General features: G+C 40.9%; 1 non-coding gene across 1 annotated transcript; it reads right to left on the bottom strand.

Moving 5' to 3' along the window:
• Window positions 1-1,052: 1,052 nt before the first annotated feature.
• TRNAE-CUC (transfer RNA glutamic acid (anticodon CUC)) lies at window positions 1,053-1,125 on the bottom strand. The gene has a single exon. It is a non-coding gene; the product is annotated as a tRNA-Glu (tRNA).
• Window positions 1,126-23,710: the final 22,585 nt, after the last annotated feature.

The following is a 23,710-nucleotide window of genomic DNA, read 5'->3' as shown; positions in this document are numbered from 1 at the left end:
TCTTTTTAAATGAAAGTAGTCAAATATAGAAGCCCCATGAAACTAACACAACACAGTCAAATGTACTCACACCCAACTGGTCTTTACCCCAGAAATATGTCGTTTAATTTTGGCCTTACCTTTACAAATATCCTCATGAGTTTGACTCACTCATGATTCTACCATCTGCTAGGTTCCTTTTTTTTTTTTTTTGAGAATTGTGATTATCATCTGTTCAGAATGCCCATTTCTGGGCTAGGTCCTAGCAATGGATATGAACTGGGTGGAACACGTTAAAGGTCAGCAGCTTCGTAAATTAATTTTTACAGCCTGTGTGTACCTGGCGGTGCAGCTGCCTGGGCAAGTGGGCACTAACGTCTAAAGAACCCGTGCCCTGGGTGCAGGCCGGGAAGGGCGGAGTTCACCTGGAGAATTCTTCAGCCTTGTATTCACCCAGAGGAAATAACTCCTTTTCAAGTTCAAAATGCCTTATGGCATTTCAACTGCCCTGATAATTCAGAGTTAAACATTTCTTTATATAACTGATTCTTCAGCCCTTTATTTAACTGGTTTCACTGATGGAGCTCATCATATTAAAAGGATAATGAAAAATTTATAGTAACAGTTAGCCCTAGGATTTAAAATATGACTACAGTTCAAGCCTAAGTTGGGCATTTGGCTATGGTGAGAAAAAGTTTTGGTGAGCTAAGCCCAAAGAGTATACAAACCATTAGATAAACAGCTATAATTAAAAATGCAGTCTGATCATTTCCATAGCATTGATAGATTTTCAGAAATTATAAAGCTGAACTCTGAAATATATACTTCCAAGTAATGAAATGAGTCTACGATACTTCTGCAGCAAAATTGCTATAGTCATTAAGTGTAGTTTCCCTGTTAAATTATTTTTTCTCAAGTCCAAATTTAGATATTTTTTCTTTTTTTAAACATTATTTTTTAATTAAAATTTATTTTTATTTATTTAGTTATTTGGTTGCACCAGGTCTTAGTTGTGGCATGTGGTATCTTTAGTTGCTGCATGGGATCTCTTAGTTACAACATGTGGGATCTTTTTCCCTGACCAGGGATTAAACCTGGGCTCCCTGCATTGAGAGAGCAGAATCTTAGCCACTGGACCACCAGGGAAGTTCCCAAATTGAGATATTTTAAAGCTGATATAATTATTGCTGTACAATGGATGTTAAACAAAATATTTCACTTTTTCTGAAATCAGGCACAAGTAACAGCAATTTCAGTAGTTAGCTATCCGACAAGTTATGGATTGTCTCCTAATTTAGGAGGACAAAATCTTGTCTTGTTGTCTTTAGGGAGACAACTTCATATTATTTAAACTGGAGCATACACAGTGTGTCTGTAAAAGTAGTCAGCAGTGAATAATTAAAGGAAAACGCTGAGCTGAGATGAGGGAATGAAGTACGTAGACTAAGGATCTAGCAAAACTCTTTGCATGAGATAATCTTTTGGGCCTAAATAGAATCAAGGAAGGTTAGGTTAGATCAAAAGAAAGGTTTGAGGGAGGGAAGGAAGGAAGGAGGGAGAGAAGGTGAGGGAGAGAGAGAGAGATCCAGAGAGAAAGTGAGAACATGAGCAAGAGAGAAAGACAAAGAGAGGGAGAGGGTTTGAGCAAAAGTGGGAGGAATGAAGAAAGGAAGGAGTAGTTACCTGGAGTTTGCAGGGTAAACACATTAGTTTTTGGGAATATCTTTATGAACAAGGCACATAAGTTTATGAAAATAGGCTTTTTTTTTTTTTTTTTTTTTTTGGTGATGGCAAGGAAGAAAGTCTTAGAATTCTGAGAATGAAAGAGACAAAGTCTTGATTAGAGATTCTTAAATCCCACAAAGTAATTCTTGACTGATAGTTGGCAGGCATACATCTGATGGTTCCAACGAAAGTAGTGATCAGTGATTAGCAAGGAGTATTACTCTTGCTCGGCTTTGTGTGACTTCGGATCCATTAAGAGGGAAAGGAAGAACCGAAAGTATTGGATTCCAGCTCCCAGGCTCTTTCTGGAAGCGCCAAACCCTTCAGAGTCTGCAAGGATTCCTATCCTGTAGCTATTTGCAGGGGATGGATGGATCTACTAAAGCGAAGTTGCCAAGTCAGAATAGCAGAGTGCAGCCTGGGCCCAGCTGTTGAGTCCATGGAGGTCTCAGACAAAATGAGAATTAGTAAGGGTTGGTAGGAGCAGAGAGTCAAGTGGGAGGGCAGCGTAAGACTCCATGCTAGAAAGTGGATGCGGAAGGAGGGACATGGCAGCCATGACTATTTGCCAAATTCTCTGATGGCAGCACCTTTGGGGCAAGCCATTCTGAGTTACTGGTAACATAAAGTGGTCAAGTCAAGTGACTGGAAGCCCCTGTGCTTTTCAAAATTCGTTTAAGCCTTGCAATCTAGCATCTTTGCCAAACTCCTGAGTCTGTTTACAAATAATACTGGACTGATCCCAATTACCCCATCAGTTCTTTTCTTTTTTGCAAGATTATTTCCTGATGTAGAAACTGGTCTCTCCCTCCCCTACTCCAGTTCCTAAAAACAGAGTCAGAGCATTATGTCTGTGGGATGAGACCCTGGTTAACTGAGTGTAGTCTACATGTTTTTATCTTGAAGCTGCAGACCCTGAGGTTAAATCCCAGATCACTAAGACACTCATCACTTAACATTAGACAAGACAGGGGCTCAATTGCAATGACAATAAAAATAGTTAACATCCATAAAGCCATTATGGTGAATTGGAAACTGCACTAAGTGCCTACACACCTTGCCTAATGCAATCTAGACAAGATGCTTTTTGAAATGGATGTAGACTTGTATTTTTTATCCTTATTATACAGTTGAAGAACTTGAATGATAGAAAAGTCAAGGAACATGTACAAGGTCATCTACCTAGGAAATGGCAGTCATTGAGACATTTTGACTCCCAGGAGGAATTATTATACTACACCCCCAGCTAAGGAAACCCTAAGCCTGAATAGACTCAAGAAGCAAGCTAGATCCATGTACCTATTGTAGCAACCCTGAATATTTATTGGAAGGACTGATGCCAAAGCTGAAGCTCCAATACTCTGGCCACCTGATGTGAAGAGCTGACTCATTGGAAAAGACCCTGATGCTGGGAAAGATCGAGGGCGGGAGGAGAAGGGGACAATAGAGGAGGATAAGATGGTTAGATGACATCACCGACTCAATGGATGTAAGTCTGAGCAAACTCTGGGAGATAGTGAAGGACAGGGAAGCAAGGCAAGTGTTGCAGTCCATGGGGTCTCAAAGAGTCAGACACAACTTAGCAACTGAATGACGACAATAAATGATTCTTGAACATCACCTTGGAAGGAGAGCTTTGACTTCAAAGGGCCTGCACCTCTTTTGCACAGATGTCATCCTGCTTAGCATTCTGCAGCCTGAGTCCCCTTGCAGGAATTTCAAAACAAATTTAGTGTTCCTGGGAAAGAACCTTCCTCCCTCAATCTCAGAGGTCAGTGAAAACACTGGGAGTCTATAATCCATGACACACAGTGAGGGAGGAAATGACTTTATCTGTGGGGCACAGGCCCAGTGATAAGGGGCAGTGTGAGTGGGGGGGGTTTTTCTTTCCTCGTGGTTGGCAGGAGACAGGTCAGGCTGCCATCAGCTCCTCCCATGCCCAGAGGCTTAAAAGAAAAAAACAAAAACTATGTCACCCAGCAGGTAGAACATGACACGTGACCGACCTACACACCTGCTGCCAAGTGCTGTGTTCACACACTTGCTCCAGCAGTCCCTGGTGCTGGGGTTGTGTATTTTCCTTTCTCCCCTTAGTATGTTGGGATGGGACAGAAAAGTGATATTGTAGTGTCATGCCAGCTCCACAGAGAGGAGGTAGTTCCGATGGTGTCTCCTCCTACCCTTGGCTAAGATGCCTGTGGGTCAGCATTTGAGATACAGTTAGACTGCATCCAGCTCAACAAGGGAATACCTTGCAACTTGCTAGTGATCTGGAAAATGTTCACAACGCCCTGTTAAGTGAAAACAGCAGCATATAAAACAGCGATACACTGGAAATAGGCACAGAAAAGTCTAGAAGGACAGATAGCGCAAAGTTAGCAGTGGTTACCTCTGGCTGGTGGGAATACAAATGATTTCTTCTTTCATTTTAGTTTTTATCTGAACATTATTTATTGAGTGGTTAGCATAATCGAAGCATAATAAATTCTCAATCAGTCTTTTATGTTTTAAAAAACACATGATATAGGAACATCCATTTCTTGTGTAATAAGAAGAAGCTTTTTTAAAGTTTTACTATTAAGGAAAGTTTTACCTCCTTGAGAGGAAATCCAATGCACAAAACCCCAAACTTAGATGCAAATAAACTAGGAAGTGACCGTTCATTTTACAAATGAGTTCACCACATGGTTCTTTGAAACAGAACGCTCTCTAGCTACTCAATATCTGATTCAGTTCTCAGTAACTTTCCTTGGTTATGGGGGAAATATAAATTCAAACTTTGTAAACTGGGCTAAAATTATTTACAGGCCTTTTGGTTTAGCTTTTTTAATCCAAGTTGGAATCAAGAAAATGTGAAAAGTAAACTCTACCAATGAAACGTTGTCATCCATGGACTACAGAGACACAGAGTCGGCTTCTAGCAGAGGTGCCCTCCTGCTTACCAACACCTCCAACCGGTTCCGCAGGCTGCCCCAACCCCACCCTCTCTCCCACTCCTGGAAGCCTTGCTGCTTTCCCCCTTTGTTTAGGTGCCTGGGCCACTTTAGAGACAGGGGGCACTCTGAAGAGGGTGACGAAAGACAGATGATGTCGTACAGCCTGGTGACATGGCCTAATGCTCGTACATGAAGACTAGGACAATGACCTCACCATTCTTAGAGTTAACTTTACGACTCAAGTATCGATCAGAGGTTGTTTTATGTGGTCCAAGAGGCTGCAGGAGGCCTTGAGGGGAGTGAGGGGTGTGTTGGGTGCTGAGACCGTATACTCTATTCCTGTGGGAATGGAAACAGTCTTAAAAACAGTGGAGGGCTAGACACAGGATTCCCCTATAACAGCAATAGAGAGGAGAGGTATACTTGGTGTACCCATTAGAGGTCATTTCTATTCTGTCCGCGCCCCCGCTTTTGTTTAATGGAAAAGGAGCATGTCAAGGCTGCATATTGTCACCCTGCTTATTTAACTTATATGCAGAGTACATCATGAGAAATGCTAGGCTGGAAGAAGCACAAGCTGGAATCAAGATTGCTGGTGAGAAATATCAATAACCTCAGATATGCAGATGACACCACCCTTATGGCAGAAAGTGAAGAAGAACTAAAGAGCCTCTTGATGAAAGTGAAAGAGGAGAGTGAAAAAGTTGACTTAAAGCTCAACATTCAGAAAACTAAGATCATGGCATCTGGTCCCATCACTTCATGGGAAATAGATGGGGAGACAGTGGAAACAGTGTCAGACTTTATTTTTTTGGGCTCCAAAATCACTGCAGATGGTGATTGCAACCATGAAATTAAAAGACACTTACTCCTTGGAAGGGAAGTTATGACCAACCTAGATAGCATATTAGAAAGCAGAGACATTACTTTGCCAAGAAAGGTCTGTCTAGTCAAGTCTATGGTTTTTCCAGTGGTCATGTATGCTTGTGAGAGTTGGAAAGTAGAGAAAGCTGAGTGTGAAAGAATTGATGCTTCTGAACTGTGGTGTTGGAGAAGACTCTTGAGAGTCCCTTGAGAGATCCAACCAGTCCATCCTAAAGGAGATCAGTCCTACACTCCAATACTTTGGCCACCTGATGTGAAAAACTGACTCATTTGAAAAGACCCTGATGTTGGGAAAGATTGAAGGCTGGAGGAGAAGGGGATGGCAGAGGATGAGGTGGTTGGATGGCATCACCGACTCCATGGACATGGTTTTGGGTGAACTCTGGGAGTTGGTGATGGACAGGGAGGCCTGGCGTGCTGTGGTTCATGGGGTCACACAGAGTCGGACACTCCTGAGCGACCGAGCAGGACTGAACTTATCTATTGGCTGCATCGGGTCTTTGCTGCATCACTTGGGACCCTTCATCATGGCACAGGGCTCAGTAGGTGCTGTCCATGAGCTTGGTTCTCTGCGGCTTGTGGGATCTGAGTTCCCTAACCAGGGATCAAACCTGAATCCCCTGCACTACACTTAATGGACTCTTAACCACTAGACCACCAGGCAAGTCCCTCTATTTGGTTCTTATCACTTGACAAGCAAAGGGCTAGCAACAAGAGATACAAGGCTTGTGCCTCTCAGGGGGCTTCCAGGGCAGGGGAAGGTAACGCTTATGGAATACACAAAATCCCATTATGCTGGAGGGAGTAAGCTGAGGGCTGAGAGACAGAAGGGTGAACAGAAAATTTGAGCATATACAGGAGCCTTCTTATAGGAGGAAAACGTTTCCTGGATTGGGTGGCATTCGAAGCGGGTCACAGATTCTGTTGGGCAGAGAAGGAGAGAGGGTGATCAGTGGATGTACCAGCCTGAGCAGAAGCCCAGAGCTGGGAAATGTTACACGGCCCTGTCTGGGTGAGTGTAGGGTAGAGACAAGTGCAGTGACACCATCTGTGTCCGTGCAGGGGAAGTGCCAGCTACAGAATAAAGAGTTGGCTATGTTTTGTTTTTTTAAAACTACAGAAAGAGATGTCCCATGGGCATCTTTTCCTGGTTTTATTTATTTTTTAATGTACAATTTAGTGGGGTGTTTTTTTATCCACTAAGTTGGGCAACCATCACCACTGTCTAATTGCAGAACACTTTAACACCCCCATAAAGAAACCCCCTACTCTCTAACATCTCTCCCCTCTCTCCAGCTGCTGGCAATTACTAATATACTTTCTGTCTCTATGAATTTGTCTATTTTAGGCATTTTATCTAAATGGAATCACATAATATGTGGCCTTTGTGTCAGGCTTCTTTCACTTTTAACATAATATTTTTAAGGTTCATTCATTCTGTAGCATCTCTCAGAACTTCATTTCTTTTTTTGGTCAGATAATACCCCACTGTATGGATATACCACATTTGGTTGATTCATTCATCAAGTTGATGGACATCTGGGTTGTTTTCCATCTTTTGATTATTGTGAATGACACTGCCATGAACGTTTGTTTACCCACAGCCATCTGTCTTAGTCAGCTCAGGGTGCTATGTTAAAAACTGTATACTGGTTAGCTTATAAACAACAAACATTTATTTCTCATGGTTCTAGAGTCTAGCAATCTAAGATCAGGATGTGAGCATGTTTGCATTTTGGTGAGGACTTCTTCTGGGTTGCAGATTGTCATCTTGTTTGTGTGTCCTTAGATGGCAGAAAGAGAACAAGCGTGCTCTCTGGGGTCTCTTTTATAAGAGCACTAATGAGATGGCTGGATGGCATCACCAACTCGATGGACATGAGTTTGAGTAGACTCCAGGAGTTGGTGATGGACAGGGAGGCCTGGCGTGCTGCGATTCATGGGGTTGCAAAGAGTCAGACACAACTGAGTGACTGAACTGAACTGAATCCCATTCATGGAAGATCCATCGTTATGACCTAACCACTTTCCAAAGACCTGCCTCCCAATACCATCACATTAGGGGTGGGGTGGGAATTCAACATATAAATTTTGGGGGTGTGTGGATAGGAATCAAACCTGGGTTCCATGCATTGGGAGTGTGGAGTCTTAGCCACTAGACCATCAGAGAAGTCCCCTTATATAATTTTTGATAGCCAACTGTTATTATTCTTTTTGCAGGCTTTGGAGTGAATCCGTTTCTGAGTTCCTACTTAGTAGTTTCTTAACCTAAGATTGGATATTTATTTCTAATTCCACGTACAAACAAGGCTGAGGCTGCCACCTCTTCGTGTCAAGCTGGGTGGTTATTTTACAGGTGGGAATCTCAGCTCGCATGCATGCTGCTCTGCCTGTAGTCTTTAAAGAGGCAGGAGGAGAGAAAATTGATTCTTAAACCATCATTAATGCAGGAGAATACTGCCTAAACACTTACTTTAAACAGGGAAAAATACAAAGTTAGTGTTTTTTTTTTTAATTCACTGTATAATACACAAGATTGTACTTTTGTTATTTTAGGTACAGTTTTAAAATATATCTAATTGTAAACTCAAGGCTAAGATAAGTAAATATTGGCTGGAATCCACAGATCACTTCTTAAAACTACTCTTCTTTCTCCTATCTTTTCTTTTAACTCCCTTGTCCTAACTACATACCTCTTCCCCTTATTTCCCTCTCAATAACTACAGACCCTCCTCTCAAAAAGTTACTAAATCATAACCTCCCTTCTGAAAACTCCCTTTCCAAACCACAGCCCCTGGCCCTTTCTAGTTACCTCATCCCTGAAAACCACAGTGCTCCTTTCCAAAACTTCTCTTTAAACTCATTTCCCAAGTACAGTCTTTTCCCCAAAATCTACGTCCCTGAGTGTCCACTCTCTGAAACCAAAAGACACGCATATCTTGTTGTTCATCAGTGGAGCTGGGACCGATTCCAGGAGAGAAGTATCAGAGGGTTATGACATGTGGAGGATGTGGAACAAGGTGACGAGTTTGCAGTGGACAGAGATTCGAGTACCATGATTTAGTGCCCCCCAGATAAGCCCCAGGCTACGGGCAGCTCCCTTCACTTGGCTGGGCTTTGATTGTCTCATCTGGCATGGACTCAACCTCTGGCTCATGGGATGCTCTCAGCAATAATATTTATTGGCTTGGTTAAGTGGTCAGATAAAGGACTAGAATGAGGTGAACTCCAAGCTGCCTTTGCTAATATGCATGTGGTCAAGATGGAGAAGATCAGTAGAACTTTATAATTAAGTTATCTGACCAATTGCCTCCATTTTGTTCTTCACTTTGCTTGTGTAGATCGTCTTTCTTTGTCAAGGAGAAAAATCCATGGAATTTTACTGGGGAGAGATATAAGACAGTTATTTTCCCCTTTGGACTCCAAACTCCTTGATATCTGTCAGTGAGCTGCTAATGAAAATAGTTCCAGTTCTATGGGGCTAATTGTGAGGACAATGAAATCCAGAAATATGAACTAGGAACACAGGATGTCTAACCAGGATGGTTCTAAATTGCTCAGAAGGCACCAGGGAAAGTAAGATGCCATTGTTAATACCTATTTGTTGATTAATTAAAGAATATGGATACTGGGTGATAAAGATGTCTTGTAGCTCTGAGCTTATACACCAGGGACCAAATGTAAAAGGGCATGGTGGTTTCAATAAACAAATGACCCCTTCCAAAAAGTTCTAAAAATTTTTAAACTCAAAATGGATCATTTATAGAAAGGTAAAAAGCTAAACTATACAACTTTTAGAAGAAACCAAAAGAGAAGATCTTCATGACTTTAGGTTGGCCAAGGAGTTCCTAGATAAAACACCAGAAGCATGATCCACAGAAGAGAAAATGACATATTGGTCTTCAAGAAAATGTAAAAGTTTGCTCTGTAGAAGACACATGGAGAATGAGAAGACAATTTACAGATCTTGGACAAAATCTTTAGAAATCACATATCTGTCGAAGAATTTGTATCCATACTATATGAAGAACTCTTAAAAATTCAAACAGTAAGAAAACAAACAACCCAATTAAACTAGGCAAAGATTTGGACAGATACTTCACCAAAGAAAGATACATAGGTACCAAGTAAGTACATGCAAATATGCTCAAAAGGATATTTGTCATCAGGGAAATGCAAATTAAAACTACAAGGTATTGCTACACGTTTATTAGAATGACTAAGAATAAAAACAAAACTGATACTTCTAAGTGTTGGCAAGGATTCGGGCAAACTGGAACTTTCAGACATTGTTGGAATGAGTGTAAAATTGTATAACCATTCTCAAAAAAAGTTTGGCAATTCCTTATGAAATAAACATACATAAACCACATGACTAGGAGTCCCAGTTCTGGGTGTTTTTACTGTATAGAAATGAAACTCAAGTTCACACACAAACATGCATCCAAATGTTTATAGAAACATTTATAATTTATAATTATTTGCAATTGTTAACCCTGGAAACTACAGTATCAGTGATTTTCAAATATGTTATGCTAAGTGAAAGATGCTGGAACCAAAAGGTTACATAATATGTAATTCAACTTGTATGGTATTCTGGAAAAGCCAAAACAATAGTATAGAGTTGTTAAATCCTGGGTGGATTCTTCCAAAGGGGAAGTTCCAATCAGGAACACTTTGGGGGTGTCCCTTAATTCATGCATTTACTAAAACTTACAGAATTGTACATCTAGCTGAGCTATTTCAAATCCTAAAAGATGATGCTGTGAAAGTGCTGCACTCAATATGTCAGCAAATATGGAAAACTCAGCAGTGACCACAGGACTGGAAAAGATCAGTTTTCATTCCAATCCCTAAGAAAGGCAATGCCAAAGAATGTTCAAACTACTGCACAGTTGTACTCATCTCCCACACTAGCAAAGTAATGCTCAAAATTCTTCAAGCCAGGCTTCAGCAGTACATGAACCAAGAACTTCCAGATGTTCAAGCTGGATTTAGAAAAGGCAGAGGAACCAGAGATCAAATTACCAACATCCATTGGATCATAGAAAAAGCAAGGGAATTCCAGAAAAACATCTACTTCTGCTTCATTGACTTCGCTAAAACCTTTGACTGTGTAGATCACAACAAACTGTGGAATATTCTTAAAGAGATGGGAATATCAGACCCTTACCTGCCTCTTGTGAAACCCGTATGCAGGTCAAGAAGCAACAGTTAGAACCAAATGGAACAACGGACTGGTTCCAAATTGGGAAAGGAGTACATCAAGGCTGTATATTGTCACCTTGCTTATTTAACTTATATGCAGAGTACATCATGTGAAATTCTAGGCTGGATGAAGCACAAGCTGGACTCAAGATTGCCGGGAGAAATATCAATAACCTCAGACATGCAGATGACACCACCCTTATGGCAGAAAGTGAAGAAGAACTAAAGAGTCTCTTGAGGAAGGTAAAAGAGGAGACTGAAAAATCTGGTTTAAAATTCAACATTCAAAAAATGAAGATCATGGCATCCGGTCCCACCACTTCGTGGCAAATAGATGCGGAAACAATGGAAACAGTGTCAGATTTTATTTTCTTGGGCTCCAGAATCACTGCAGATGGTGGCTGCAGCCATTAAATTAAAAGAAGCTTGCTTCTTGGAAGAAAAGCTATGACAAACCTAAACAGTTTATTAAAAAGCAGAGACATTACTTTGCTGACGAAGGTCCATCTAGTGAAAGCTATGGTTTTTCCAGTAGTCATTTATGGATGTGAGAGTTGGACCATAAAGAAGGCTGAACGCTGAAAAATTGATGTTTTGAACTGTGGCATTGGAGAAGACTCTTGAGAGTCCCTTGGACAGCAAGGAGATCAAACCAGTCCATCCTAAAAGAAATCAATCTTGAATATTCATTAGAAGGACTGAGGCTGAAACTGAAGCTTCAATACTTTGACCACCTGATGTGAAGAGCTGACTCATTAGAAAATACCCTAATACTGGGAAAGACTGAAGGCAGGAGGAGAAGGGGACAACAGAGGATGAGATGGATGGATGGCATCACTGACTCAATAGACATGGATTTGAGCAAGCTCTGGGTGTTGGTGATGAACAGGGAAGCCTGGCGTGCTGCAGTCCATGGGGTCACAAAGAGTTGGACTTGACTGAGTGACTGAACAATCACAACATCAAAAAATGGGATCAAGAGGAAGTTATTTTATTAAATGTAAAAACTGGGGTGGGGGGGTAAGTTCTGCAAGTGATGAAGGTAAAAAACAAAACAAAAACCAACAACAAAAAACTGTGGTCAGGAACTACCCTTAGCTCATCATGAAACTTTAATTTTTACCTGGAATAATCCTATTTTCCATGCTTCACTAAAAGCACCAATAGTACAAATGAATGTTTTCCTGATACTGTATTTACAAAGTATCTAAGGTGACCCTTAAAGACCTTCCCAAACAAGGGGCAGCTCTCTCCCCTTGCCTTTCCATCCAAGCTGTCTGACACTCAGGATCCTGTGACCTCGGGAGAATTATGACTGGCCAGCCAAACAAAGCCTTCTTAGCACCATGCCCTGCCCTTCTCACCTGAGCAAATGTCACCAAGGCCTCTTGCGCGTCATCTGCTTTAGTGAGTGTGCTGGCCTGAATGCAGAGTACACAACAAGCTTCCACAAACCACCTGGTCACCACATCCTCCCTGGCCTTGCCCCCAGATTGGCTCCTACTGTGATGACAGGTAAGACCTACCCAGGGAACTGCCCCTGGGCTGGGCTCAGCTGAGAAAAGCTGGATTTAGCGCTTCATTTCTTTCCCTCACAAAGCCACCTATAGCTCTATGACCATCCATTGTCTAGGAATTAAAGGTCTCCTTGAGAGTCTTTTGTGCCCTTGCCAAGCCCTTGCCAGGCCACTGCTAACAATGTTCCTCTGCCAGCCCAGGGCTTCATTCTGAGGCTCTAGGGAAGTGACAGGGAGCTTCAGTGCTCGTATCCCACACTTAACCTCTTAAATTCTTTAAGGGCCACCCTCCTGAAAAATTATCAAAGTCCCAGGGGAATATCTGGGAGCCCTGGCTGCCCAGGAGAGTTTTTGTATTTTGTTAGTCTCCCAAAATTTATTATATGAAGTGTTAGTGCTTCACTGGAGTCTGTCCTATATCTGGATAATGAATAAGTTTCAAAAAATATCACTAATGGGAGTTCCAGTTAGACTTCCAAGGCTAATAGAACTGTGTTCTTTCTTTCTCTCTCTCTGGCCTCCTCCCCCACCATCTGCCACCGCATATATTAAAAACTGACTTGCCAAACTTGCTTTCCTGCAGAAATTACCTCGGAAATGGAACTGAGATTCCAGGGGTCTTGGCCTTGGAGAGAATCTAACTCATGAAGACAGGCAGAACAGAGAAGCCGAGGAAGACTTAAAGTTGGCAGGAAAAAATTCGCAGCTAATTTGGGGAATAAACAGAAAAAGAGTTCTGCAAAAGGCGAACATTTTGCCCAGTGCTGAGGCCGAGAAAGGGGCCTGGGGATATTTACAGAGGGCAGCTGCCCTCACCGCCTTAGCTTTCCTCTCTTGGGCTTGGCATTCAAACACAACCCAAACACCCATGAATCCTTGCCCAGGATCCATGCAGCCTCACTCTCTTCCTATCGGGTCTCCAACAATACCATGGCTTCCTACCTATTTTTAAAATTTTCTTTTGATTGCTCATGAGTCCTTCTTACTACTTTAATCAGATCTGTGGCCTGAAATTTCACTTTGCCTGGCAGGGCCTTCCTCTGTCACAGCTGAAAGAGAACTAAGACAGGCTTTCTCTCAGGAGTGGGACAGGATGAGCCATCTGGGGTGGTATTGGTTTCTTCCTGCACTAATCATTCTGTTGGTTTTTAAACACTTGCTTTTGAAAGGAAATGTAATCCTTATGTTTAATTTTAATAAAAAATTTTATTTGAAAGCTTTTGAAAAAATAGATCTTAGTTTATAGAGAAGTTTTAGGTTCACAACAAAATTGAAAGAAATGTATAGAGATTTCCCATATATTCTCAGCTCCCATACAAGGATAAGCTTCCCTGTTATCAACATCTCCTATCAGAGTGCTGTATTTGTTACAGGTTTTGAACCTACTTTACTCATCTTTGTCATCCAGAGTCCATAGTTTAATTTAGGGTTTAATATTGGTGTTGTACATTCTATGGGTTTGACCCATTTATAATGCTTATGTTTTTATATCTTATTTACGCTCCTTTTGGGCTTCCCCAGTGGCTCAGACAGTAAAGAATCTGCCTGCAATGCAGAATACATCAGTTTGATCCCTGGGTTGGGAAGATCCCCTGGAGAAGAGAATGGCAATCCACTGCATTGCTTTTGCCTGGAGAATTTCCATGGACAGAGGAGCCTGCTGGGCTACAGTTCATGGGGTCGCAAAGAGTCAGACACAACGGAGTGACTAGCACAAACTAAACACTTACACTCAATTAAAGAAAACCCTGTTTTCAAAAAGAGTCACACAAGTCACGTGACGTCTAAATAGCTTTCTTGAGCCTCCAGAAGTCTTCTCCTGAAAGACGTGTCATTTCATGAGCTTTTTCATGAAAAAGCTTCTAGAAATCTTCTGTTGCTGAAGTGGGAAGTAATGTTTTTTTCACTCTAAATTGAAAATCCAATTAAATGCACATAAACACACACACACACATACATATATATACAACTTGTAATTCAGATGAATACCAGGAAAGTTTAGCCCTGAATTTTCAGAAAATGCCTTCTCTCGCTCGAACATATGAGAACACTGAAATTTTAGAATCGAGAAGGAGTCTATGGTGTGTGCTAACAATTCATTTCTCTAACATCAATAAGCTCTGACTCTGTAGCACGTCACATCACCAGGAAGCTACGCCTTTGAATCCTGCTGCTTGCAGCAACGCTGAAGTCATGGGCTCTGCCACAGATACCCTGCATTTGAATTCTATCTTTACCCTCTTAACATAATGTAAAAATTAAGTCACTTAAAACAGTAAAAGCTCTTAGTGCAACACCTGCTTTTCACCAGTGAGTCCACATCAGCTGTCACCTCCAGGCTTTTGCACACTGCCCTTAGGACTTTTTTGGGAACAATATAAGAAACTGCTTTATCATAGGAAGATGTTTTTGCAATTATTGTAAAACTGCCATCATTTTACTTTTTGATGTCTCTCATGGAAAATACTCAAATTCATGTGAGATCATTCAAGCTAGAAAAACAAATTTACATCTCCTGATAAACTGGTAGTCCTTTAATGAGGAAAATGCAGATGAATAATTGATTTTGAATTCTTATTTTATTTTTTGCTTTGACTGCCAGGAAGTCATGGTTTATGTTCAGTTGCAGTAGTAATCTTGAGTTTAATAATAATTACAGCTAAATAATAGCTCTCACTTGAAAAAAAATTAAAGATTAAGAGCATTTTTGAATGTTAATTGCCTGATTATTTGTACTAGTTCCAAAATGAAAATGAAAGGAGGCCTATTATTGCTAATAAATATACCTGAAATGCATAAACAGGATCTCTTTTAACTGATTGCTTTATTTCTGCCCTGACTATGATCTATGGTATAGCCTCCTGATATAAATTGGATGAAAGTACAGTCTAATGTTACAGATTTCAGCAGCTGTTAAAATTACACAGTAATTGTCTGTTCACACTGTAGAGTTACACCATGGTGAATTGGCTGCTAGTGAAAAGGAAGAAAATGAACATTTAGGCACTAATGAGTACTCATGAAATCAGTTACAGACACACAAAACATTCTGGTTGACCCCTCCTTTTTTTGGCCTGTATTCCAGGGCTGTTTAAAATACACAGCTAAGGCCCTATGGGAAAGTTTCCTATTTTCCACTTCTTCAGGGTCCCCAGCTGTACCCCAATAGTTACTAGTTACTCCAGAACAGAGGACAGCTGAGAAGGGCCCAAATTGGGATTATGGTTTCTGGAGATGCCAGATGGGTTTTATTTATAATTTATCATCTGAACTGGAATATCTTTGAGAGTAAAAGGGAGCACCATTAATAGTTTGGCTGGCATCGGTGTGAGCATATCCTGAATAAGTCAAGATGTATGATCCTTATACTTAATAGGATGGAATTGGTGGAAACACACTAGTAATGGTTCCCAGGGCCCCAGGAAGGCCTCTAAGTCAAAATATTTCTGTTCCTTCCTTCCTTATTGATGACTTAAATTTCATCAATACTGGTTCATTCCTTTTGACTAGACATCCTCAATCAGGGGTTATCCCTCCTCCCCACCCAATGGGATATTTACTAATGTCAGGATATTTTTCATGTCATGACTGGGAGGGATGCTGCTATTGGCATCTAGGCGGTAGAGGTCAAGTTGCCACTAAACATTCTACAATGCACTGGATAGTCTCCACAACAAAGAATTATCCAGCCCTAGATGTCAATAGTACTGAAATTGAGAAATCCTGCTTTGGATTAAGCACTGTTTGTCCTCTGGTTTCCATTTGATGATACCTGAGGGTCAAAAGAACAAAAAGACAAGCCACAGACTGGGAGAAAATATTTGCAAAAAATACATCTGATAAAGGATTATGATCCAAAATATACAAAGAAAAAAAAGACCTCAATAATAGGAAAGCAAACAACTTGATTAAAAAATGGGCAAAAGATCTGAATGCACACCTCACCAAAGAAGATATACTAACAACAAACATGCATAAGGGAGGATGCGCAGTATCACCTGTGGTTTGTTGTTTGGTCACTCAGTCGTGTCCGACTCTTTACGACCCCATGGACTGTAGCCCACCAGGCTCCTCTGTCCATGGGATTTCCCAGGCAAGAATACTGGAGTGGGTTGCCATTTCCTTCTCTATGGGTCTTCCGACCCAGGGTTTGAACCCACATCTTTGGCATTGGCAGGTGGATTCTTTACCACTGAGCTACCAGGGAAACCCTGTCATTAGGGAATTGCAAATTAAAAGAACAATGGAATACTAGCAGACACCTATTAGAACTGCGAAGATTCAAAATACTGACAACATGAAAAACCAGTGAGGAGGTGAAGCAACAGGAACTCTCATTCATTACTGTAACCATTCAGAATGGTTATAAATACTTTAGAAGGCAGTTTGGGCAATTTCTTACAAAGATAAGCGTTATCCTTACTCTGTGATCCAGTAGTCACATTTCTCGGTACCTATCTAAGTGAACTGAAAACTTATGTCCTTACAAAAACTTGCACATGGCTATTTATGAAGTTTTGTTTGCAGTTGCTAAAACTTGGAAGCAAGCGAGATCATCTTTCAGTAGGTGAGTGGATAAATAAACTGGTACATGTACACAAGAGTGTACACAATAGAATATTAAAGAAAAGAGCTATCAAATCATGAAGAGACAGGGAGAAATCTTAAATGCCTGTAACTAAGTAAAAGAAGTCAATCTGAAATGACTTCTGAAATCTGCATTATATGATTCCAATTATATGACATTCTTTCCAAGGCAGATTTCTGGAGACAGCAAAAGGATCAGTGGTTGCCAGGGTTAGAGGAGAGAAAGATGAATAGGTGGAGCACAGAGGATTCTAGGGCAGTGAGTCTATTCCATATGATACTACAATGATGAATATGGTACATGTCCTTTCACATTTGTCAAAGCCCTTAAACTGGACACCACCATGAGTGAACCCTAATGTAAGCTGTGGACTTTAGGTAATAATAACTTTTTACTATAACAACTGATGCATGTCCATCAATTATAACAAACGTATAACTCAGTGGGAGATGTTGATATGGGAGCAGAGGTATATGGGAAATCTCTGTACCTTCTTCTCAGTATTGCCATGAACTTAAAGCTGCTCTACAAAATTAAGTCTATAAAAAAAGATTCATGCAGGGAAACACATAAGTCCCTCACCCTTTGTACTAAATTATTTTATCAAATGGTAAGGGAAAGTGACAGCTTTTAAAAGGGGGTCCCAGAGTCAAGGGACTACCAGCTTTAGACTGTTGCCTACATTGACTCTCCTATAGTGACCCAGGAGGTGGTCAGGAGATGGGGAGGTGACTGAAACTCCCTGATGCATTCAGAGATGTTAGCATAATCATTTTTTCACTTTATAACCTACCTTCATGTCGCGGCTTAACTATGATCATGGCACAGAGTCCCATCACTTCATGGCAAATAGAAGTAAAAATGTGGAAGCAGTAACAGATTTCCTCTTCTTGGGCTCTAAAAGCACTGCAGATGATGCCTGCAACCGTGAAATTAGAAGACGATTGCTTCTTGGCAGGATATCTATGACAAAACTAGACAGTGTATTAAAAAGCAAAGACATCATGTTGCCAACAAAGGTCCATATAGTCAAGGCTATGGCCTTTCCAGTAGTCATGTATAGATATGAGAGCTGGACCATAAAGAAGACAGAGTGCCAAAGAATTGATGCTTTCAAACTGTGGTGCTGAAGAAGACTATTGACAGTCCCTTGGACAGAAAGGAGATCAAACCCATCGATCTTAAAGGAAATAAACTCTGAATATTCATTGGAAAGACTGATGTTGAATCTGAAGTGCCACTACTTTGGCCACCTGCTGGGAAGAGCCGATTCATTGGAAAACACCTTGATGCTGGGAAAGATTGAGGGCAGAAGGAGAAGGGAGTGACAGAGGATGAGATAGTTAGATGGCATCACCAGTTCAATGGACATGAACTTGGGCAGACTGCAGGAGATGGTGTGGAAGAGGGAAGCCTGGCATGCTGCAGTCCATGGGGTCACAAAGAGTCGGACATGACTGAGTGGTCAAACAACAACAAATCTAATTAACAGGAAAAAAAGCAGATGATAGGAACAATTGGGCTAAGATCATTAACCACAGTTATTTGGGCTTTTAGAGGACTGCCTCTGCCCTTCATTCGTGGGGTTGGAAAGTTGGCTCTCTAGAGCTCCTCTTCCTGGACATCTTCTGCAAATGTGCTTTTCTCCCTGCCTTGATGACATGTGCCCTGGAGGAGTTTCTGGAATAGACATTTAATAGCCTCTAATGATTTGTGAAAGAAATTAGACAGTGTTGCCAAAAACATCAGAGAACTGATGGTGAGGCAGTCTGAGCAGAAGGGTAAGGATGTCACAGAGAGAGGGTTGAGGAATTGAGAAACGAAGAAGGAACCGAAATACCCTACTGCTTGAGGAAATCTAAGTCCGAGTGAAAAACACAGGGGCCACGTCTCCAAGTTCCCTAAGAGCTGTGTTAAATAACTTCTAGCTTTACTTTGATGAATTACTATTTTACAATAGAGAAGCCACACCACACGGTCCCCATGGGTCAAGCTTCCTTTTGATGGTCCCAGGTTCCCAGACAGCTAGTGTCCTAAGGAAGAACAGCAGGAACTTCAATTTGTGCCTAGGGACCAACAATTCACACCTTCTGTATGGCATTCTGCAGATCCACTTGAAAAAAATCATGTGGACATTATGCAATTTCAAGTATTTCTTGAAACAGGTAGGCTGCTGACTTGGGACGGTTAGGTTCCTTTTTGTATTATTTATTTGGATGAGAATTTGCCTGTAATAACAGAATTGCACATTGGCATGTAATATACAACTGTGTGGATCACAATAAACTGGAAGATTCTGAAAGAGATAGGCATACCAGACCACCTGACCTGCCTCTTGAGAAACCTGTATGCAGGTCAGGAAGCAACAGTTAGAACTGGACATGGAACAACAGACTGGTTCCAAATGGAAAAGGAGTACATCAAGGCTGTATATTGTCACCCTGCTTATTTAACTTATATGCAGAGTACATCATGAGAAACGCTGAGCTGGAAGAAGCACAAGCTGGAATCAAGATTGCTGGTGAGAAATATCAATAATCTCAGATATGCAGATGACACCACCCTTATGGCAGAAAGTGAAGAGGAACTAAAAAGCCTCTTGATGAAAGTGAAAGAGGAGAGTGAAAAAGTTGGCTTAAAGCTCAACATTCAGAAAACTAAGATCATGGCATCTGGTCCCATCACTTCATGACAAATAGATGGGGAAACAGTAGAAACAGTGTCAGACTTTATTTTGGGGGCTCCAAAATCACTGCAGATGGTGATTGCAGCCATGAAATTAAAAGACGCTTGCTCCTTGGAAGGAAAGTTATGACCAACCTAGATAGCATATTAGAAAGCAGAGACATTACTTTGCCAACAAAGGTCCATCTAGTCAAGGCTATGGTTTTTCCAGTGGTCATGTATAGATGTGAGAGTTGGACTGTGAAGAAAGCTGAGTGCTGAAAAATTGATGCTTTTGAACTGTGGTGTTGGAGAAGACTCTTGAGAGTCCCTTGGACTGCAAGGAGATCCAACCAGTCCATCCTAAAGGAGACCAGTCCTGGGTGTTCATTGGAAGGACTGATGTTGAAGCTGAAACTCCAGTACTTTGGCCACCTGATGGGAAGAGTTGACTCATTGGAAAAGACCCTGATGTTGGGAGGGAATGGGGGCAGGAGGAGAAGGGGATGACAGAGGATGAGATGGCTGGATGGCATCACCGACTCGATGGACATGAGTTTGAGTAAACTCCGACAGTTGGTGATGGACAGGGACGCCTGGCATGGGGTGATTCATGGGGTCGCAAAGAGTTGGACACAACTGAGCAACTGAACTGAACTGATACGTTTATTGGGGCTTCCCAGGTAGCCCAGTGGTAAAGGTAAAGAATCTGCCTGTTAATGCAGGAGGCGCAGGTTTGATCCCTGGGTCAGAAAGATCCCCTGGAGAAGGAAATGGCAACCCACTCCAGTGTTCTTGCTTGGGAAATCCCATGGATAGAGGAGCCTAGCAGGTTACAGTCCATGGAGTCACAAAAGTGTTGGACACAACTTAGTGACTAAAATAAATTTATTGAGGGTTAGAAGTATATCTTTTATAATGGCATATCTTCATAGAAGCTAGCACAGAGGTCTGTATATTGTCAAAACTTAAAATATTTCTGGAATCAGAGCACAAAGGAATTAATCTCAAAATTTAGCGAAGTTTGAAGGGACCCTGAATGATCTACGTGTTTCTCCACTGGAATGAGCTAAATGGACACATGCACATGAAGGGTCCTTTCTTCCTGGATTTGATTTTAATATAGGAACAACAGGGTTAGTCCTTCATTTGTGAGGATCTGTGGGGAATTAACGTTCACAAGCCAAGTTCCCAGTTTACAGGGTGCTCCCAAACAGTTTGACATGGACAAACTGTGTAACGACAAAAGTGTATCACTTGTCAAGGGCCTTCAGCAATCGAGCCAGGCATTCAGCATAGTCCTGCATCAGTAAACTATACAGGCGAGGTGGCACAGGAGATTCAAACAAAATCAAAGAGCAAAATCGCGCTTTCTGAGAGTCTATATTCCCAAACTGACATACAGATCTGATTAGATACAAAACTGTTCTTTTTCTCATCAAGTCAGGGAAAATAAGGCTAAACCAAAAGACTTTCTCTTTTTCATGGTTGGAAAAAGGAGGAGTTTCTGAAAGGTGAAGGAGACAGAATGAAAATACCACATAGGTATTGTTAAGAGAATTTATAGCACGAACCAGCAGTTGTTTTTTCCTTTTGACTTGTGTAGTCTGTGACTGATGACTGGTCAGTGACTAAGCAACCTCAGAACAAGTGTAAGGAAATGAAGATTAGTTCTTATCAACAGGGATAATTGTATCAGTTGAATAGTAATTGAAGTGTGCTGTGTGTTGGCACAACTCTAATTGAAAGTAGTGTTTCTACAATATGAACCTTGGGATTGCTTTTAGTACGGTCACTGCCTATAACAAGTCTTTGGCCTCTTTAGCGCACACATGTTTAGTGAACAATACCATGCACCAAGCACTAGGTACTAGTGATAAAGAAATAAAAGACGGAGCAACTGGTGACAGGAGGATTTTGTGATGCCAGCATAATCTAAGGGAAGCAAAGAAATTCATTCCTCCAGTGACATATTTTTTTGTCCTTGAAGGGATAACATGCATGTTGTTGGTCTAATCTCCTGTTCCTGGCCCAAACTGTACTCTAACCGGAGTCCCTTTGAATAGACCTGTGATTCAGATGTGAGGATGTCACGGTTTCCAACAAGATGGTATTTTTTTCCTGAAGATCCTTAAGTGGTGTAAGTTACCAGGGTCAAATTTGCTCTAAGTGGCTGTGTTGGAAACTGCAATTTCATATGCATTTTCTTGATAAGTTTTGATTATTTATTAAATACCTAACAGCTACACAGTCTTTATAATACCTCTTAACTGAGCCTCACTCACATACAAATTTTAATTAAATCTTTAACATAGTGCTGTGATTGAATTGAGATATTATGGGTTGAGATACGGTATTGACTTGTTCAGCAAGTACTGTCAAACAGATTGTCTTATTTACTCTCAACATCACTTGCTTGTTGGTTTTACTTCTTTCTCTTCCAGTTATATTTTAAAATAAATTTTCTCTCTTAGAAGTAGCATGTACAGCAGAAAGCATGGAAAACAAAGAAAAACTCAAAGGAAACAGGTAGATAAGTCATCCTATATCCTGTCATAGAGAGACAGTCTCTGTCCTGTTTGGTGAGGCCTTGTGATGTTTTTTTCATGTCTATTTATTGTATATGGCTTGACAAAAATTGTATACATCATACCCATAGCTTTGCACTTGTGTTTCTCACTTAACAATATATCAGGTTTATTTTCTCATTGGAGATGTTGAATGGCTAAATAGCATCAAAGTCTAAGTCATAAGCTGCTGCAGGCTGCCTTGCCATGGTCCAGTGGAAATTCAGTCCCTCCCTCCCCACTGCAAGTCAGGGTTTGGTCTAGTTCAAGGAGCCATATTTTGCATTCTCAGTAGAGGGTCGTCCCCTCAGGAATGTGGAGCTGATGATGCCAAGTGCGTCCTTGACCTTCTGGGTAGAATGGAGAGCTCTTCTATTTTCTCAGGCTTCTGCCCGATAAGGGTGATCAAACAGCAAGATTCAAGATTTATTACTTGGGAATCTAGTTTATTTGCAGTTGTTTAGACCTCTCAGTCATGTCCTGATCCCTTTATCCAGTTGCTGTCTTAATTTAGAAACTCACCAACTGAAAGCAATACCAATTAACAGACCCCCAAAGGTTTCAGTTTGCACCCTATTTACCATTCAAAATCAGTTTCTTTTCTTTTTTGTTCTCTTTCCTTGCCATTGCTACTACTGTGATCAATATCAATATTTCAAAGTTGCTGCACACTTTATTTCTGTAAAATGCATCTCAAACATGTTCATTAGTTGTTAAAAAATGTGAAGCAAATGGAAAATTTATCTCAAAATCTGATTACAACGTGTATATGAATGGGTGTATATAGCTGTGATGATCATATTCTTATATGTGTAATTTTTAATAGTGCAAAACCAGTTTTTAAACTCTTTTTCTCAAATATATCAGTTAACAATTCCTGAAGTTGTTAGCAAGGTGATTTGGGACCTTGTTGCATTTTAGAGCCTAGGTTTTAGAAGTGTTAGAAAAGCCTAGATAACTGAAAATAATAACCTTTTTTCAAACCATAAATTAATAACAACAATAATAATAACAGTTATTTCATTCATACCAGGCCTGTTCCTCCTAAGAACTTTTCATATTTTATTTCGCTAACTTTTCAAAACCACTCTGAAACATAAGTACTCTCCATTAATGCAGATGAGGAAAGCACAAGTGAGTTCTTCAAAGCCTAATTTTGAATAATTTTCAGTACATTTCTCCTAAAAGAAGCAAAGTAAGAATCTCAATGCTAACTGCTCTCCTCTCAGAGTTAAAAATGATACTACTCATAGGAACATGAGTCATCATACACTGAAGAAGTTTCCCTGGTGGCTCATGTGGTAAAGAATCTGCTGGGAATGCAGGAGACCTTGGTTCGATCCATGGGTTGGGAAGATCCCCTGGAGGAGGGCATGGCAACCCACTCCAATATTTGCTTGGAGAATCCCCATGGACAGAGGAGCCTGCTGGACTACAGTCCATGTGGTCGCAAAGAGTTGGACACGACTGAGTGACTAAGTTCACTTTATACACATTATTCCTGATCCTCATGTGGTAGACTGTATTTGTAGCTACAGTAATATCTCTTTTTCTCCCCCGACTGGCTCCTCTGCACTATGACCTTGCTACTTCCCTATCAAGTGAAGTTAATTTCTCCACCCGCTTTCATCTCTGTGGGCT

This window comes from Dama dama, chromosome 19 (genome assembly GCF_033118175.1).
Source record: "Dama dama isolate Ldn47 chromosome 19, ASM3311817v1, whole genome shotgun sequence".
NCBI classification, from domain to species: domain Eukaryota; kingdom Metazoa; phylum Chordata; class Mammalia; order Artiodactyla; family Cervidae; genus Dama; species Dama dama.
Note: the sequence above shows the minus strand (reverse complement) of the source record. Positions and strands in the feature narration are given on the sequence as shown.